The sequence below is a fragment of the Meriones unguiculatus genome, chromosome 17 (assembly GCF_030254825.1).
Source record: "Meriones unguiculatus strain TT.TT164.6M chromosome 17, Bangor_MerUng_6.1, whole genome shotgun sequence".
Classification (NCBI taxonomy): Eukaryota; Metazoa; Chordata; class Mammalia; order Rodentia; family Muridae; genus Meriones; species Meriones unguiculatus.
Window position 1 is genome coordinate 51,949,457 of NC_083364.1, and position 18,556 is coordinate 51,968,012.

The 18,556-nt window shown below is 42.6% G+C and overlaps 1 protein-coding gene across 15 annotated transcripts in view; it reads right to left on the reverse strand.

Annotated features, from left to right (window-relative positions):
* Positions 1-18,556, reverse strand: part of Hhla2 (HHLA2 member of B7 family) — a 143,211-nt gene that overhangs the window by 23,891 nt on the left and 100,764 nt on the right. For 11 of the 15 annotated variants that reach the window (XR_009586992.1, XR_009586995.1, XR_009586991.1 and 8 more), the window contains 2 exons: positions 17,247-17,732; positions 16,322-16,387 (listed from right to left, as the gene is read on the reverse strand). The exons of the other annotated variants lie outside the window; for them this stretch is intronic. The gene's annotated coding sequence lies outside the window, so the exon portion shown is untranslated. Of the gene's footprint in view, positions 1-16,321; positions 16,388-17,246; positions 17,733-18,556 lie in introns of those variants that run through there. 15 annotated transcript variants of the gene reach the window in all.

Here is an 18,556-nt window from a genome sequence, read left to right on the forward strand (position 1 = left end):
GCCAGATAACTGATGACCAGGCTCCCAGTGGCTGCATCTTTTCTTAACTCTGTCATAACATGTTGGTGACTTCAGACATTCTTCCTTAGCTCCTCAGGGAAGAGGAGAGATAAAACATATTAAAAACAAAACAAAACACAAACAGAGCCAACAAACTATGGAAGGTGGTGAGGGAGAGCAGGAAGGCAGCATTGGCAAAGTGTTTCACGGTATACAGATCAAAGATACAGTTATAAAATCCAGTGAAATAATGATTATGTTATCTATCTGCTTAGTTCCCCTAAGTCAAAGCTATGTGTTAAGAAGGAATCATTTGAGCCTGACATTTAACTTGTCTTCAGTACATTGGTTAGGCAACTAACTAAGGACAGCAACAACCACAATAAAGGAAGACTGTTAATGTGCAGACTGGCTTCTTCCTCAAAGCTTGTTTTCAGCCTCAATTCCCACGAGGTCAATATTTAATAAGGATGTCAAGTTAAATTTGGCTGCTTGTGTGTTTGAGTTATCTTAGCTCTTGCTTTCTGGCATTTTCACAGAAGTGACTGTGGTGAGGAAATCTGGTCTACTTGAAAGGCTGTGAATCAGGCCCTCAAAGAATGTTCTGATGCACTGCAAAAATACTGAGCCTTGAAGTCTGTCCTACTTCCTTCCATAGAGAACAAAAACTGAAAGTCTACTTTTGTAAGAGGGGGGGAAAAAGCTTGATTTCAGGTAACGTCAAACCTCAGCTATAAATAAACCCAGTGAGGAAAATGAATCCTCAGAGAGTCTGTGTCGTGTCAGGTACATCTGAATGTCGCAGAACAGATTCCCAATTATAATCATCAGTGCAGAGGAAGCCAGAGATCCAAACAGCTAAGGTTAAGAGGAGAAAGCTGAAGGAACATGAGCTGTGATGGGACGGAAAAGGAAGGGGTTGCTGAGGCTCGGGCACGAGCTCAGTGAGAGCTTTTTAGCTGATGACTCACAGTGGCTATAATCAGTACATCCAGAAAGGACAGATGAGCATCTCACAAAACATTGCACACACCGCCCCAGACCCTCTCTGCTCTGTGTGAGCCCAGACTGTAGCAAATGCCTTGCTCTAATCTGGTGGTTCATTCTGAATCTGGGGCTAGGAGGAAATGGAGCAGAACTCCAGGGAAAAAAATACATGTGGGAATGAAAGTCCAAGTGATGAAGAATAATAACATTAATTGTAGACCTCAAAGGAAATACCACCTGAAGAGAGGATGAGGTTCAAGGTCACATGTTCTATACATCACTAGCTTTTCCATAGGAACTCAGGCAGTCTAAGACAGAACTCCGGAAATTGAAGGGGCTGAGACAGCAGCAGAAGTGTGAGCTCAAAAAAGGACCAGACCTTCATAGTACAGCAAACTGTGAATGAACACCCTGAGTGGTCCAGATCGGAAGCCCGTTTAGTGGGGAAAAGTCTGAACAGATGCTACACAGTCTTCTGGACCTGGCAGGGCCTCTGCTCCCAGGAGCTCCCAGGAGCCCTGGTTGCCTGCAGGAGAGGGAGTCAATCAAAATTCCCTAGGGATGATGGGTGTGGAACTCACAGGCTCCACCTCCAGCTGAGGAGCTGTTCTCATTGATGGCTGCGGGAGGAAGAACAGTTCATTTCCTTCAGGGGTGTGGTCCCTGGTAGGATGCCCATGCTCTTAGTGGTTGGCATTCTGTTGATGCAATGCACATGAGCAGGAGCACTAACTGGGGGCTCAGTGTGTTTAAAAAGAAAAAAGACATGAAAATGGGGAGCAGTACGTGATGGGGAGCTATGAGAAGAGTTTGGAGAAGGGGGAAAGAGGATGAATACGATCAAAACACACTGCCTATATGTGTGAATAAATAAAAATAAATAAATAAATATAATTTAAATAATCTGAGTGTGGGTACAATATTTACTTAAAATATTTGAGCTCTTAGTTTAGGCAGGACATTGTGCACATCATTCTGGTCAGGGCTTCTCAACGTCTGTGGATGGCTTTATTTGTACAGATGTCACTGGCATAGATAAAGGGAAGGAAGGGATTGTTCAGACACTGGTGGACTGAGGAGAGGAGCCCCAGGGCCTGAACTTGACCTCCGTCTAACAGATAGGAGAGGAGAGCACTTCAAGGCCAAGCAATGTCCACAGTTGCCACATGAACAAAGCACCAGTGCAGAAAGTGGGCGTGACGGCGTGACGAGGTGTGTCGGTCAGTTCTGTCTCCACTGTGACCAAATGGCAGTGTGACAAAATGTAGGGGAAAAATATTTATTTTAATTTCTGGTCCCAGAGGGATTAGTCTCATTGTGACATCCAGGGCATTGCTGGAGCAGAACGATCCACACTGTGTCAGCCAGCAAGCGGAGTAAAAGGTACGAAGGAAGAAGCTGCTGCAAAGTAGACCTTCCAAGGACATGCTTCCCAGTGACCTACTTCCCCCAATGTACCCTCTTTTTACCACATCCCAATAATAATTTTATGAATCTCCCAAGGAATTAATTCAGTGATTCAGAGCCCCCACGATCTATTCATGTCTGAAATACCATCATAGGCGTACTTAGGGCTGTGCTTCATTAATTCCCTAGACAACTCTCAACCTAATCAACGTTTACAATGAAGAGTAGTGATCACATAAGGGCACACTGAATCCTAAGAACGACCAGCTATTGTTTGCCCCATATTTTTCATCATTTCCATGAAATGATTAGAAATTGCGAGAGTGAATGCTGTGAATCAAGTTCATGGTATAGCTCATCTGGTCTTCACTCTGCTTTTCCAAGATACACCCAGGAAGACAACTTTATGTTTGAGCTAAAACATAATCCATTTATTTGTTTTTTATTTGAGTAATTCGAGAAGGAATAGGCAAACTTTATTCTATAAAGGATCAGACAGTAAATACTTTAGGATCTATGAAGCCCGCAATCTCTGTAGATAACTCTCAGCTCTTCAGTTGAGCTTGAAATCAGCCATTGACGATAAAAGCTTAACTGAATGTGGTGAGTTTCCACCACAGCAAATAGCTTGCTTGCCCTGCTGTACAGCCTTGGGTATCTAGCGATGTTCAATCATCTTTCCCTTCTTAATACCCCTCCAAACTAAATTTTGTTAAATGTTGCCATATAATCTCAATTTATAGACACTTTGTGTTTAATAATATTTTTTGTCTGACTGCCTAAGTCTCTTCCCAATTTTAAATAACATCTTTTTGTATGTTTTCAAGAATTAATGTCTCAAACTTTAATATGATTCTTAGGAGGAAAAGTGCCTTATTAATCATTTAAGGTTCACTTGTGCATTCAGTGAAGGCTGATCTGATATTTCTTGATAAGATTTGCAATATTAAAGAAAAGATGACCTACTAAGCTATCAATTTAAAATCATTAGCCTTTCAAAAGTCCAAGATATAATGCTGTTTTTGCTGCTCTTTTGTTTGCTTTATTTTCTCATGTTTGAGAAATAAGAAGGAACTTCTTAATGTGCTGCCCTAAAATATGCATGAGAAAGTTTGGATTTTGTAACTATTTTTTAACTCTGCGTGCAGTATGTGGGTTGTTTAGCAGACGTCCTTAGGCTTGTATCATTTCCAGTTTCCTTAAGTGACAATTTTTTCTTGTTGTAGGTACTCATGAAGTTTTACAGACAATGAAAGCTACCATTTGAAACATTCAGCTTGTTGTAACAGAATGTATTATTGTATGGAGAATTTTGACAGCAGGTTAAGGATGTCTTGGTCTTTCTGCATACGGGGAGCTGGCTGTCAAAATTGGGAGATGGAAGAATGTCTTCAAGTTAGTGCTGCTGAATACGAGCGTCACTGCACGAGTTTGCAGGTGCCACTACTTCAGAATACACAGACTGGTGCTTACACAACAGAAATTCATGTTCACACAGTTCGGGAGTCTATAAAATCCGAGGAGAAAGGGTTGGCAAATTCCGTTTCTCCTGAGACCTATGTCCTCTGCTTACAGGCAGATGGCTGCCTTCTAGCTATGTCCTCATGTGATCTTTCCTCCTTCTTCACACATCCTTGCCATCTTCTTCTTGTGAGAGTACCAGCCTTGTGGGATAAAGGCCACAGCCCCATTTGATCTTTATGTCCTACTAAAGGTCCTATTTCCAAAGACAGTCACACGTCTCAAGTCTGAGGGTTGGAGCTTCAACAATTTGGTGAAAATATAATTTACCCCTTAAATATCTCAGTTAACTTGATATCCTTATGGACCTGCAGGATTCCAGGCTTGGAGTGTAACAAAAGCCCAATCCCTGAGGACAGGTGATAAGGAACACCATCAACCCATCAACGTGTGGGGCCTGGGGAAGTGGGGTTGGTGGGGGAATGACACTAGCCCTGAGCTATGGGAGGCAAGAAGACTTATTTCTCATCAATTTCAGTAACAGCTTCTGGGAATTAATCCCCATGAGGAGAAACACCTATATGAGAAATCAAGCCCACCTCTGACCCAACTGCAAATCTCATCATTCTCATCTGCAGACCATATAGATCAGTCTTAGAGGTCAGGTGGGCATTGGGACAATCTAACAAACAACTTATTCTGACCTAAGGTATACCTTTACAGATAATTCTGGAAGTCTCTATGAGGAAGAAGAGCCATCCTAATTTCTTCTATCATATTTGCCCAGCCATAGGAGCCCATTTCATGAGGTAAGATTAAGCAAGCTGTGACCACAAACCATTCTGATAAGCAACTTACAAAGCAGTCTTAAAGCTGAAATAGTGTGTCTTTATGTTCGCTCAAGCTGGAATCCAGAACAAATCAGAATTAACAATGAGCCACAATTCAAATTCATTCTACAAACTAGCTCTCATCTGTTTTGTGATGACACATGTAGGAATAAGACATTTCAGGCTCATGCAAGTACAAACTTGTATGATCAAGACTGTGAATGGGACATTTCAAGAAGGCAGGGTCCATCAGCCAAAATTTAGTTACATGATTTTAGATTATCTGCAAGAGTATTGAGAAAGGAAAGTTATCATGGATCCTGGGTTTTTCTTTCTTTTTTTCTTTCTTTCTTTGGAACACACAACTACTGTCAGTTTTTTTCTGTCAGTCTTCGAGTACATTTTCAGCAGTGTTTTATTCTAAGAAAATAAAATTAAAATAATTTAATAACAGGTAGAGATGCGTTTTCTGAACCACTGGAGAGAAAAATGTGTGTTGCTGTAGAAGTTTTAGTATCTCTTTACTATTATTACTATAGCAGAATTGCTAAGCTGAGGACTAGCATTTGTCCCTACCTCAACCCTTCTTTCCTGACTTGTCCTGACATTTTCCACCATTGATAGTAGTATAAAACTATTCATCCTTCCTCATAAATATAGATTCTGCCCTATACAGACTTGCCAGAGATTTCAGATAAGGTTAGAGCTGTCCCATAGGAAACTCGAAAGGACTCAGTGCTCTTTCGATTGAGGGTGGGTCTGGAAATGCTGATTGGTATGCTACGAGAAACATAGATCAAACCTCCCCATCTTTGTTTTTAAATGAAACCCCTTCAAACTAATGATATCATTTTAAAGTATCCTTATGCATTGATTTATCTCAGATGTTTGTTATAGTGGTATAGAGCTATAACAGAAAGTTGCTTGGCTGGGCTTGGTGGTACAGGTTTATAATCCTAGCTATAATCAGAAGTCTGGCATGGAAGGATCTTAAGTACTAAGCATGCCTGGTCAATCTAAAGTTGAGAATTTTTCTCAGAATAAAAACAAACAAAAGGGTAGCAGAGCTGTATCTCAGAAGTAGAACACTTGCCTAGCATGTATGATACTTGAGTCTCAGTTTCCTACACTGCCAAAAAATTAGTTGGTATCATGTGGTTGAGAAGCCTTTGGAGTTGATTTGCAAGAGGGATTTGGAAAGTTTCAGGAAAACAGGCTAGATAAAGTATAGAATTTATAAGGGATGTTTAGCAGTTCATTACGACAAGGGCTCAGAAGATGAGAATAGGGCTAGGAATGTAAAGAGTTAATTTTCTGCTGCTAAGGTCACAGATAGAAATAAGAACTCTACTGTGAATTCAGCTAGGAGCTATCTTCTTCGTACTGTGACAGAGAGCTTGAGTTCATTTTGTCCATGCCCTGAGACTCTGTAGGAATCTAAGTTAAAAGGTAATGGAATAATTGTTCTGTTGGAGACTTCAAAACAGTGTGTACTGCAGTCCCCAGTGAAATCCTGAATGCTTAATGATTTTAATCAGACCTGCAGTGAAAGTTCGAAACAGAACAGAACGATGCCTAAAACTTGCATTTTGGTCAGAAAATAAATTTGTGTAAATTTCCAATGGAGGATGATGTGGACACTAAAAAGACTAATACTGTTATAAATAAACAAGTTTGTACCAGGACGATGAGAACCATGCCTTGAAGACATTTGGGAGTCAGCAAGATCCTTCCCATTGCAGAGTCATAGGTTTAAAACAGTTATCTGATTTCAGCGAAATTCTTCCGAGAAGATAACCTTGGCCAAGCTGTTTGTTCAGAGTCATTTCTTGAGTCACCCTTGTCCTTTGTTTCCCTACATTCAGCCTCTGGGAAGACTGAAGCCGCATCTGCTAGGTATGCATCAGCCAAGCAAACCTGCTCTTGCAACCATACAGAATGTAAGGAGCACCAAGTCATGAAAGCTTCCACAAAGACTTTTTTTAAGCCTTGAGAGGCTAGATATTATACAATAGTATTAGAGTCTCTGAAAGCAGACCCGAAGGATGGGAGGTTTGAAGCCGTGAGTCTGAAACTAGACCTGCCTTGGAGATATCACAGACAATTAAGATATAAAATGTGGGATGCCTGCCAGGAGTCACATAGATTTCAGTCATCATGGCCATAGGGCAGAGTTCACAATGTGCTATGATATGTCTAGGCTACTAAACATGGAAACTTAAAATTTATTGTTTGTCCTGCTGAGCCTTAGTTTTACTTTGGTCTGATCCTCCCTAATCCTTCCATTCCTACCATTTTGGGTGGAATGGTTGCACATTGCCGTTGCATGACAAAATCATATAAGTTGTTTTGAACTTCACAGGGGCCTGCAGACAATGGTTTTCTTTGAGTCTCAGAGTGTACTTTGAACTTGGCCTCTTATGAAAAGAAAGGTTTGAGTTGTTCGGATTATTAAGATTCTTGTAAATGATTAAAAGCAATTTTTAGATAATGAGATGGATGTGAGCCCTTGAGAGACAGGTATCGAAGTCTGTGTGGACTGTCTCCTAAAGGTCTGTTTTAAAGACCAAACAAAATCTTAGTCATCAGCCTTTGCTGCTGGTGCCAGGTGGTGTGACCATTAGGTCATAAAGCCTAGTGGAAGAAACTTAGAAAATCTGTGATGAAAGGGGCATTGGGAAGCTGGGCCTTTGTGTTCTCTCTTTCTTTCTTCTCCCCCTCATTTTCTCCCAGCTTCCTGGCCACCATGGAGTAAGCAGGTCACCATGTGCTCCCACAGTGATGTACCATGCCACAACAGCTCCTCAGCTACAGGGTCAAGGGACCACTGACTCTGAAACCATGAGCCAAATCAAGCCACTTTTCTATTAATTGATTGATCTCGGGTAGTTGTTATAATATACAGAGCTAGCACGGCTCATTTTGTTAATTGTCTAGTGTTTGCCTGAATTGTAATTTTTCTGCTTCTTAAAGTGCAGCAAACACAGCAGGCATCTCTTCTTAAGCAGGGTGTGTGAGAAAGAGGTATGTTCCTCTGAACGTTATTTTTAAAAATAGGAGGAAACAGCCTTGAACTATTGACTCCCTTCAGTCTAGTCTGCATCCCGAAGCTAGAAGCAGAACGGAGGCCACCATCCTGAGAAGGGTAGAAGGGATCTCCACTCAGGCCTGCCAACGGGCCAGTGTCAATCCAAGCAGATTCTTGAGGCAGCTTCAGAGTCAAATTGAGGTATTTTCAAGTGAACTTATTATGGGATGGAAGTGCTTCTGAAGACAGTAACCAACTATGCAACAAACTGAATTGAGCAGTAAAGGTGAGGAAAGCAAATTCCATCCTTCAAGAGCGCAGGAAACAGGACTACATTCAAGTTGGTAGAGCTCTGCTTACAATGTGTATGCACAGGTACACACCTCTGGTTGAACTCTGTGGTATCCATTCACGCTCAAGGCTCAGGTTTTCTGTTCTAAGACTTTCAACCACAGCTTGATGATAGCTCACACCTGAACAATGATCTGAAGAAGCGGGTGGCTGTGGCAAATATGTTCTTCTTCAGTGTGAAGAAAGGGAACTGAAGTTTTTGCAAGAGTACACACCGTATGGCCATAGCTTGTCAGAACAAAAAAAAAAAAAGCTCATGAAAGCAACAGAAGAAATGATGCTTTACCTATTTGGGTCAAGTCTATAAGCCCTTGTGCTTAGCTCAGTCAGTCGGTTGAAGACAGCAGTTTCTGTTTTGGGGATTTTCCCCAGGATATACAAGATGGCCATGACAAATCTTGGGTTTAGCATGAGAATCATGGGGAGATCTGTGTATCAGAGGGCTTTGATCACACATGTAATGAGCCTCATACCTGCTGTCACAGAGTACCACCAACTGATGGCTTTAAGCAAAAAGTTTATTCTCTCACTGTCCTCCACACCAGACATCCAAAATCAAGGCATCTTCAGTGCCAGGTTCCCTTTGAAACCTATAGAAGACTCCTTAGTTGCCTCTTCAGCTCCACCATAGCTTTCTGGCAGTCTTTAGTATTCCTTGGCTTGTCAACGCATCATTCCAATCCCTTGTCTTCACATCACATTCTCAGTGTGTATTCACATCATCTTCCCTTTGTGAGTGTCTGCCTCTGCCTCTGTTCAGATTTGCCCTTTTTATAGACACTAGATATATTGAAGAGAACATATCCTAATAAATTATTTGTTTAGCTAGATTACCTCGTTCAAGACCATATATCCAAATAAGGTCACATTCTAAGAAACTGAAACTTAGGTCTTCCGTGTTTCTTTTTTTCAGGAAAGACACAGTGATACACAACACTACATATTTTGTCAGAAAAATAAATTGTCAAGCATCTATATCGAGCAATGAATCATGCCTGGTTCACCTACACTCTCTAAGACACTTATTTCCCCCAGTACTCCCTGACTTAAAATATTCTCCTTCATCAAAGTTTGGAGATATCCAAAATTCTTAATGGCTACTAATAAATGGGATAACTAAAAACATTATATAGCTTCTAGGGTAAGGCTATGTAAGTGACGTAGAATGAAATTCTTGTGTCTGTCGCCATTCTTCTGGACTTGGTAGAAGCTGTAGTAGTTAGGACGAATCAATCTATGTATTAAATGGGCAACACAATATGGAATTTTAGGGCACCTTCCATAAGCCAGCTAAGCAAGATTTGCATGAAGACAAAATGTTTCCACTTTCCCCAAACAGTGAAGACATAGGCAAACAATTGTAGCACACAATTCTGAGTGTGCTAGAGGAAGTACACACCCCCTCACAATTGAGAATTATGTAAATGTGCACTGTTCTTCACTTGAGTCATGAAAGACATGGAAGAAGTCAGATAGGCAGAGAGAAAACTCAGGGATAAAATATGGGCTCTGGATTTGGGATTTGAAGGGAAATTCTCATATGAGAATACAAAATGGAAGGGAGTCCCTGCAGAAATAAGAAGTGACTTAAAGTTATGATGAAGATTGAATTTCATTGAAGATAATAGAATTCACAGAATTTTGAGTGTCTGAGAGTGATGTCGTTAGATCTGTCTTTCAGAGAGTTTACTCTGGTGATCTTTGTGGAGGCTAAAGTAAAACAACAGGACACAGACTAGCATGCTCTGAGGTACAGAGGAATAGCCATGGGGTCATTTTGACTGCCAGGATGACTAGGACATGCCAAGAACATTTAGTAGACAGGGTCCAGAAGATGAACAAACAACCCCACATCACAAAGCACTTTTCCTTTCTGGAATTACAATGGCCCCCCAGTTAGAAACATTGGTTAAAATAACACACGTTCCAGAGAAGCACCAAATGCAAGATGCTGCAATTAGTTTGTGCAAACCGTAGGTCTCACTTTTTTTAAATTTTTTATTTTATGTGCATTTAGTGTGAAGGTGTCAGATCCTTTGAAATTGATATTACAGACAGTTGTGAACTGCCATGTGGGTGCTGAGAATTGAACCCAGGTCCATTTGGAAGAGCAGACAGCACTCTTAACCACTGAGCCATCTCTCCAGCCCCCGTAGGTCTGACTTTTGTGTCCATGTGTATGATCAGGTCCTTTGGGTACCATTGGGTATGGAGTACATAGACTCCATACATAGTGCATAATCCCATCAGAATGCATAACTAAATTGAACATTTTTTCTCCTTCAAAAATTAATCTAAATAGAATGTGTTGCTATGGGCTAGGAGTGTGGTTCAGGGGTAGTGTGTGAAAAAGCCTGGGTTTCATCTCCACTACCGCTCAAACACCAAACAAAGAAAATACTAAAAGATAAAATAAAATGAGTATAATGAATTGGCTTCTTATAAAGTGGAATCTTGAATTTTATTAATGGGTTAATCATCCACTGTTTGTACTGCTTAGTGGTAATTAGTGACAACTCACTTTCTGTGCATGTTGTAACTGCTGATGCAAAACCCTCTGGGCTAGAGAAAGGAAAGAGATGAGGAGATGAACTAGAGGGAATCCAAGCACCAGAAAGAGGATAGGATACTGCAATGACAATGAGCTTTGGAGGCTTGGTAGATGGCCCAGATTTTCTGAGGTGTTTAAGAGTCACTAACTCCATGCATGATCTTTGCTCCCTGTTCAGTTTCCAAGTGGGTTCCCTAGTAAGGGGGCCAGGCGCTGTCTCTGACATGAACTCAGTGGCCAGATCTTTGATCACCTCCCCCTGGGGGGTGCAGCCTTGTCAGGCCACAGAGGAAAATGAGCCAGCCCTGATGAGACCTGATAGGCTAGGGTCAGATGGAAGGGTTGAAAAGGACCTCTCCAGTCAGGGGACTAGGAGGAGAAGAAGGAGGATAGGTGGGACTGGGAGGAGATGGAGAGGGCTACAGCCAGGATACAAAGTGAATAAATATAAACAAATAAACAAATAAATCTATTTTAAAAAGTTACTGGCTCAGCAGTACAAATTTGAGACTCTCAACACAGACCCCCTGCATCAAATGCTCTGTAGAAGAACCAGGACACTCCTGATCTCAAAGCAGACTTTAACCAGTACTAGTCAAGATGACCATGTTTTACTCACAGCCCTCTTGCTTAGAGCCACAACCCAGCCAAACAGCTCTGGCCAATGACAGGTGTGTCCTTTTCAAACTTAAGCTGTGACAATACAGATGACCCTGTGCACAATACACTCTACCCTGCTAAAAGAGAGAGAGAGAGAGAGAGAGAGAGCTCATTAAGCTTATGAAAATGTTAAATATCACCTCCCTAGGAGAGTTTTAATGAGTGCTATACAAACAAACCAGCAGTTATTCTTCTGCCCTCCTTTACAAAGAAAGAGCTTCTATGGAGTTATGTGCAGTGAATGTCCATAAAACACTCCAGGAAAATGCACCTACTTCCCTCAGGACACACTGTGAGATAGGGTCTGCCTCTCCATAGGGTAGAAGAAGGCATTCTTAATGGTGCTGAAGTGGGGCAAGCAATGCCTCTGAGGCTGGGATACCTTCTTTCTCTGCTCCAGGCTTAATCTGTCGAGAGAAAGGCTCTAAGTAGAGGAAAGGGAAAGGATGGTGTGAAAGGATGAAATGAAAGGAGAAATGAAAAGTGGGAAGCCCATGCTTTTTACTCACGCTCTTTGTGCTAAGGTTTCACAGCTCACAAAAGACATACTTCATACACAGGGCAGATGCAGCAAAAAGGGCTTAGGCCTCCAGTGGGACAATCAGGACGGAACTAGGGCAGCATGGCTTCAGAGCACAAAGGACTTCCTTTAATGAGGTCCTAGGGACTGGAGCTGAGCTTTATGTCATCTCCTTTCTCTCCTCCTCCTCCTCCTCCTCACTGCAGAGTAACATGGAAGGCAGGTGGGGGAAGATGAAGAATCAGTTTTCTTCCTGCAGCATCATTCTGGAATCTTCCAGGTGGCTGCAGGTGACTCTGAGATCTGCTCTAGGACACTTGTTTCTATAACACTGAAGAGGCAGGAAAACATTCTTTGATAGGTTAAACACTAAATCTATGTTTGCACTGAAGTTTATATGAGACTTATTTTTCCTCTTTGATTCAGAGTGGCATCTCTTTTGTCTTGAACGTACAAGCAGGCAAAGTTTCTTCCATTGACACATGTGTGGGCAGCCAAGCAACCCGGAGCTGGAGATCTTGCTTAACTGCATATGGCCGACTATGATCAATTGCTCCTACCCAGAGCTGCTTGCCTGTGCATTGCTGGTCTCAGACTGTCTAACCGAATACTATCCTTCCTTAGAACACAAGCCTCTTCAGCCAAAACAAGAAACTGAAGGCTGATGTTGCTCAGATGCAGAAGGAAGCTGAAGAGATGCTACAGGCATGTCAAAAGGCAGAAGAAAAGGCCAAGAGGGCTGCTGCTCAGGGGGGCCCATTGACTGCTCATTCCTACCTTCCATGGTTCACTGGAACAAGGGAAGCCTTAGGCATGGCCCATAGGCAGCTGGGAAGGAGTCCATTGATTGCCCATATAGTCAGGAGGAGGTTAGACAACCTATTTCCAGCCAGAAAAAAAAAAATAAGCCAACCAACTCTTCCAATCTACCCTGACAAGAAGAAGGAATGATTGAGTTGCTAAAAGCAAAATATTATGAAGGTTAAAGTCTGTCTCTTGTTTTTGTTAAGATTGGCTATTTCTGCTTATGAATCAATATACCTAATAGCTGGAAACAGTAACGTATTTTGTGGCAAATGTTTGCTTTCCTAGGACCTTTAGTGGTTTTATCATGACAATTTCAAATCCATGCTTCAGTCTCATGTTACACACTCCAAACAACTGCTTGAGTAGCAAAAGCAGCTGATGGAAATGGCTTTGGGGGCTGGTTGACCTTCTGTGAAGTTTATAATATACAGCTTCTTGATGGTGGCTGTCTTAGTTGCTTTTCCCATTGCTTTGATAAGATGCTCTAACAAAAGCAGTTCAGGGGAGAAAGGGGTTAATGTAGACTCACAGTTTAGGGGTACAGTCCATTACGGCAGAGAAATCCAGGTGGCGGCAGCTTGAAGCAGGGGACACATTGCAGCCAGAAGCAAGAGTAGAAGACAGTGAATTAATAAGTGCATTGCAGTTTTCAGCTGGCTCTCTCTGTTTTCATACAGCCCTGGGCCCCCTGGCTAGGGAAGTGGTACCACCCATAGTGGGCAGATCTTGTCGCATCAATTAATGTAATTAAGATAATGTCTTGATGGCATCCTCAAAGGCCAAGTAATTCTAGAACTCGTGAACTTGGGGGTTGACACTTAACCTTCACTTCGAGCCCTTTTCCTAAGTGATACTGAACTCAGTCTCAGTGTACCCTTGTGGGAAAATATCATCCTTCAATCATCCTTTGTAGGCAGACACCGCAATTCCATCAAAGAACATAGCAAGTAGAAGATGTCATTGAGAAAAACTTTACTGGTAAAGGCAACAGAACGAGAGCAAGTTTTGATATAGAGGATTAAGAATTGCAGGTCATAGAGCTTGCAGACTAAGTCCATGACTTGGTTTTAGACTCTGCTTACCATGAAGTGCTTCCCTGTAGTCCATCACAACTACACACAAATGCAGCAGCTCAGACCACGCTGTGGGAGGGAAAGCTGTTGATCTTCTTGTTTGAAAAAAACAAAAAACAAAAAAAAACTAAGAGTGTAATGTGGAGAGGGGACCTTCAATTAGATTTTATATTAGTCATTTTAAAATTCAAAGGAAGTGGAGAGCTTTAATCTGTGTTTGCTCAAGTTATTTGGCACACAGAGAATAAAATGAAGTCTTTGCTCCAAATCCCAGCTGCCAGGTCACTGTCAAATCTAAGCTTCTCCTGGCATGGAGGAGTATATGTGCCACAATCAATTTTCATGTAGGCACGTACTTCTCTCTGATGGAAACGAGGTGTGGGAAAAGCTAAAGATGTTTATTGACCAAGGGAAAGATAAAGATAATCTGCATAACACGAAAATTCACAAAGGGACAGAAGAGTGGAAAGAGGTTTCGTCTTCCCTCCGGTTTGGTAGGTGACTGAAGAGGCACACGCCAAGACTTTGTGCTTGACCTTGCTATGTGTTGGATGATGTTCTTGATGACAGTGAAAGGTGTATCGCTAGTTCACACACACACACACCAGCAGTGTTGCTGAGTCTCCTGCAGCAGAGCAGAACCCAGAGTTGCCTCTGTAATTCACTCTTTAACCCGACACTCTACATGCTAGCCACATGCTCGGCTATCACTTGATCAAATAGACAGAGAAGCTTGGGTTAGAAGGATGGCACTCTGGTGTTAAATGAACTACACTTTCTTATTTGGGTCCTGGATTGAACCCGAGGCATGTTGCATTCCAGACCCAGCCTCTACTGCTAAGCTGTATCCCCAGCATGGTAGAGTCCTCAGTGATGCCATGAACACTCACTGTGCTCTGTGCTCTTGTTCCCATATCCAAAGCTAACAGTAGACTTCATAGTTCCCCTTGCTCATGCAGATGTTCTCATGCTGAGAACATCTATTACTGCTAAATTCCCAGAGCCTAAACAGAAGTGAAATCAGAATTACAGAAGTGAGACTGGGAAAACAATTTGTGGGGGCAGTGATTTCTACCCACCGTTCTTAGTACATCATCGGACATCCACTTTTTAAATTTAATGATAATTGATGTTCTGGTACTTTACTTCAATTAAAGCCATTGTCTCAGTCATCTTTCTTGCAACATAGGCGTTGTATTAAAATGTTTATAAGATGTTTCACCTTTGATCTCTTTTCCTGCTCCTCAACCCCCATCTCTCCCATGGCTGGTGCTATCTCTATTGCTTCATTGTTCACAGACTCAAGGGCAACAGAGATTAAAGAAAATGTGGTAAGAAGAAATGATAGAGACAGAGAAAATGACATGGCACCCAGCTAGACTACGAGCTGAAGGTCATCAGCAGAACGTGAATGTCAGCTGACTGCTGGGCTAGCTCGGTCTCTTTTTATAAATCAGCAAATGTATCTGAAGAAGCAAATAAGAAACAAGACAGCAAGTCCATTTGGAAAGAATGAGAAAGAATTTGGAGCAGGTAATTAAATACTTATAAAACTGGCTGGATAAGGTAGACTTGACTGCCATTGTGAGGAACAGACAGCAAATACAGAAACTGGAATTCAGGTGGGCAGCTTGCTTAGACTTGACAACCGCAATTGAAGGCCTTGGTGTCTGGGAATGTCAGGCCAGACAGACAGTCCTCTTCTATTCCCATCACTTGTCTCTAGCACCTTTGGAATTCTTCAGAGTCTGACCTCAATACATGCATTCCTTCTTGCTTGACATTGGGGCAGCAGGCAGGGCTTGGGGAAAATGTGCTAAGACAAGGTGCAACTTTTTTCACTCACTATAACAGCCCTTCCCAGGGAGGATATCCAGCTCTACCTAAGCACACCCTTCCATTCTTGCTTCTGTGCCATTGTTCCTATCATGCTCTTTGTAGAAGATGCCTATTTCCGAACAACTGAAGAAAGGAGAGCATGATCTACAAAGATTCCATGTTGTACTCTAGGAGCTAACAGAAATGAGGTTGAGTTTGTCTTCAGGGAGCTTATGCGTAGGGAAGACTTACCATGAGAATATTTTTTTCTGACATAATACTTTCATTATTTGGGAATTTCATACAATGTGGCCCAATCACACTCGTCACTTGAATCAGATTCAGTGACTATACACAGTATATGATGAATGCAACACAACTTAGAGGAGAATATGGCCTGGCGAGACATAGTTCAGGGATTAGCTGAGGTCTCCATTTGTCTTAGTAAACTATCACAGCTATCATAGTGGCCTCACCCTCCTGACCGCATCTAATCCCAGTTACCTTCTAAAGGACACTCTTGTAATTATTAGCATATGATTTAAAGGATTATGTTTCCAAGCAGACCTTGAAGGTGTATGTACAGGTAAGACTATATGACCTGTGGGGTTCAGTTTTGTAGAGCACCATTCTCTTTGAGGTGGTTCATTGCTTTTATAAAATGGAACACCTGTAACAAGTCCTTTGAAGCCATGCATGAAGATCTCAATTCGTGTGTCAACAAACAGAACGGTATGTTAATTTCGTAGAAGGTAGATTCCAAATGGCTAGAAAATATGGTTTTATGGCTTATCCACAAGGAAACTGCACACCTGCTGACCTACTCACCCAGTTACACCTCCCTTGGGAGAAGCAAAGAGTTCCCTTGAAACCGAAGTAGTTTTGCTTGAGTAGCTGCAAGAGACAAGAGCAAGAGTGAGGTCAGTCTGAAGAGGTCTGCTCATGCCTGAGGGTGCCAGGCTTTAGTTCGAAAATGATGATCAGAGAAGCCTCATAGAGAGGTGACATTTGAGTCAAGGAGAATGAAGAGAGTGATACGTGGCTATCTGGTAGAATGCTCCTGCCTCCCCCAGCAAAAGCAGCAGTCTGCAGCCTCTCCCTCCAAGGCTCCACCCTCTTTGCTGCCTGTTTGGCTACCCAGCTGTTGACATCAGCCAACATACTATATTTCGCTTTGTTTGGTTTGCTTCCCCTCATGAGTAAGCATGCCCATTCAGGGGAGAGATTCATGTCTGTTTTGTTCAGTGTTCTATCCTCAGCGCTAGAGTGTGTGGTGCACAGAAAGTTAATTATTGAGTTAATCATATATTCATTTTCCCTGCATGGCTCCATGAGGCTACAGGAAGTTCCCAGCTGTACATTTCTTACAAAGCAAGACTGTAGGGATGTATGTGACATGTTTGTAGCAGAGATTCCGGGGCTGATTCAAACAGTCTGAACTGATGGTGGCGGGTGTGAGGAGGAAGGCTTGAGATCAGGGCATGTGGGATGGAATGGCAGGACTGTTGCATGCAGCTTGCTGGCTGGACTTAGAGGCACCCGCGCAGACCAGACGTGCATGTGGGTGTGATTTTGCAATGTTGCAGTTTAAGAAGGGCAGCTTACCCCGTCTGTTCGAATTAACCTCTCACATTCCCTCGAGTCTAAACAGTCATTTTATGTGCTCACATAGTGCAACTCGCTCTCTTTTGGTGAGGGAGCTCTCCCAGAGAGATTGCCCTGTTTAATCCCTATCAGAAAAAGAATGACATACCTTCCCTTGACTGTTTCATTCTTTCAGTGGATTTTCCAGTTCACAAATGTGTGGCGGCTATGTAACCAGTGTGTGGCTTGAGGTCATGGTTTGTTACAGGCGTGAAACCTATAAAGCAGCCTGTACTCTCAGCTCTAACACCATGCAGAAGTCCAGAGAGAAGCTTGAAGGGTGGAGAATCAGACTTATCAACTGTTCCAGGAAGCCATTCTCTGAGGTGTGGCTGGACATTGCCTGCAGCAGTGAGCTCCTTCCAGCCTGAAGTCGTGACCTGGGGAATCCTGGAGTTCCCTCTAGCCCTTTGCTAGACACAGGCTCTATGTCCTTGGGCTCCCATGCCTTCTGTTTGGCTCAGTCCAGAGATTGCAGAGAACAAAATGTGAGCCAGCAAGTTGCAATAAGAACTGGAGAGCTATTTATACCATCCTTATTTTTCTCACACGTAGTGTTTGCAGCACTTTCAGAAAGATGCCTTCCTGTGAGAGGCTGAGTGAGAACAACGTGTAAATGAGGTGACTAGGAGAGAGGCTCAGAGTGGTTATCCCACCAGCCGACTGCACAGGGTGCTGACCAGTCAGGCTGGGGACATTCTGACTCTTGTTCTCTAGTTACACACTCACTCCAGGCCACTGAAGATTCTGTTCCTGGTGCCAGGCAGAAATAGAAAATATGAAAGAGGCATCTCTTTGCTGTCTGGTTGTGACTTGTATACCAACCTTACTCTTATGCAAGCAACTGGAAAAAGGGAGAGCAGAAATAAGAATTCAATGTACCCCTAAAGTAATGATATGGTCATTCAGGTACATTTTGATGACATGCTTTCTTTCCCCTTTTTCTTTCTAATGGATTCCCCAATAAAAGAGGGACTCTCTTGTCCACATGCTAATACCTACTGGCCTCCTTACACACAGTAGGTGTGCACATTGCAGTGCTCAGCAAGGAGAGCAGGTGTCACCGCCCAGTTCTCTCACATTACAAGAATAACTCGTTCAGGAGAAAGTGAAACATCGTGTAGGCACACGCTGTTGTCGGCCCCTTGACAGCACAGAGGCAGGATGTTTGGGTCTTGATTCCGGTTCTTGAGACTGAATTGTTAGAGACGCCACAGCCCCCTTCCCGTGCAGCAGGAGGCACGGTGTTGGTAAGAAAGCAGAGCACTTCAAAAGCATCATCGTGGGCTAATTAAGATGAAATGAACTGCTTGCATGGCTTTTATTACTGGATAAGTGGTTCTTTTTTCCCTAAGATGAGTCTGTCTGACACTTACTTAGAGCATATGGGGCCTATCAAAGCCACTGAGAAGGAAGCCC